The following is a 1,933-nucleotide window of genomic DNA, read 5'->3' on the forward strand; positions in this document are numbered from 1 at the left end:
AAAAAAATTCCCACTTTAGTCTCAGATTAGCCTGCTTCACCTTGCTTATCACATCGTAGACTGCAGTGGTCGCCGCGGCTTGTAACAAGGCAGTGGACTCGAGCACATTAAGAAGACCAGCTTTCAAGTTTGCCCCTTAACTAGACCTACCTCACCAGGGAAATGATCAGCGTTCATGGTTTTCTGGACTAAGAAGGTTGCCCACCTGCAAAGGATTGTGTCTGCTCCTAATAATGTTTATTTCTCTCTCTACCTCTCTGTCAGCAACGACGAGTTCACAGACAGTTGTATACGCGCAAAAACAACTCACCATAGTTATACTACAACTGAAAGTATCTATTATACACATATGAAACCATCTCGCCCGCTGCTATAAGTAGCCGCTGCCAATTTGATTGGCGGACAACCTTCTTGAATTACCTTCAGAACGAGACACTGGCTGGCTGTTCTGAAAAAAAAATTTGTGCTTTTTCAGCACAGTAATGCGCTCCTTATTGTGCACACTTCATTTTAACGCCGCGAGTTTTCGCAGACTCATGACGTCGCATAACAAGGAGGCGATTTTATGGCACACCGAAACATTTTGACTAGCAAAGAACCAATGACCAATGAAAAACAGTTTATTATTATTAATCCTTTTACGCAGTCATGCGTAAGTGGTAATTACACGATCGATCATTTACGAGTCATTTGTTGCGTCGTGTTGCGAGCAGGTGCAGTTGGCATGGCCCTGAAAATTTCGAGCAATCAATAAAAGCTAACGACTTCTGCGGAAGGAAACAATGCGGGGTAGTTTAAAGGGACTCTAAAGAGCAAAATAATTTTTCTCGCATTAGTAAACTACTCTTTCACGATACCAAAAACACCGCGCTTGCTGCGAGAAGACGCTTAGTAAGCGAGAAATCACGCAAAAAGAAAATGTGGGTGGCGACACCACCTTGAAGTTTCCGCACAATTCGCCGTGACGTCACGTTTTTGACGCCGCCTACTAGGGCCTACGTAGTTCCTAAACGGTAAAAATGAAGTGCACTGTCCTCTGAAGGGGCCATAGATATGACATACCAAGTTTGAGGAAATTTTGTTGAGCCAATGCCGCCAAAATACGATGAATACACTTTGAAATCTGAGACGTCACATGTGGAGATCTTGGCGCGAAATTTAAAAATGAAACTTTGAACTTCATTTTCTCATTTATTAATACACATATGATGGTGAAATTAATGATAATATAGTTCTCAAAGTACAACTTATCAATCTAAACCGATTCATTGTTTCTCTTTAGTGTCTCTTTAACATTATAATCATCGACATTTTTTCAAAGAAAATTTAAGCTTACACAGTTTACGTAGGCTATTTACTTGGAGGAGCCGGAGGGGAGGAGTAAAGGGCCACTTACAACCCCCACCCAAGCTGGGAAAAGCAGGAGGGCAACAACGACACCTAGTATATAAATTCGCAGTTGTTTTTAATCTTATAACTATACACTAATAGCTCAATGTGGTTTCCATAAATATTAGTCGACTGAACTTGGTCTTCTTTAGAATGACTTGGTATTAGAGGGCTCTAACAGTAAAGAAATTGGCACTCAGCTTATCCTGAAGGCTTCTGCGAAGTACCTCGCTTTGCCAGCCACATGTTTTGTTCAATAAGTGAGAAATTAAGGTACTAGAGTCATAACAGGTTCTTCATACTTTTCGTATTTACAACGCCAAAGTGAGACTGAAGTTTGCAGATGGAATGCTCAGATGAAGAACAGGTTAAATGTGGAATGTTATTAAACACTGCTGTGTTGTCGCGGTATAAGGCGGCCCAACCTGCACAATCTGTTTGTGCAGATTCTTTCTTGATTTAAACCAAACAGTTTTGAAAAGGAAATCCTCCAGTCATCTCTATGAATATAAAAAATCACGTCAAATTCAAGGAAAATGTACTG

Source organism: Rhipicephalus sanguineus, chromosome 6 (assembly GCF_013339695.2).
Source record: "Rhipicephalus sanguineus isolate Rsan-2018 chromosome 6, BIME_Rsan_1.4, whole genome shotgun sequence".
NCBI classification, from domain to species: Eukaryota; Metazoa; Arthropoda; class Arachnida; order Ixodida; family Ixodidae; genus Rhipicephalus; species Rhipicephalus sanguineus.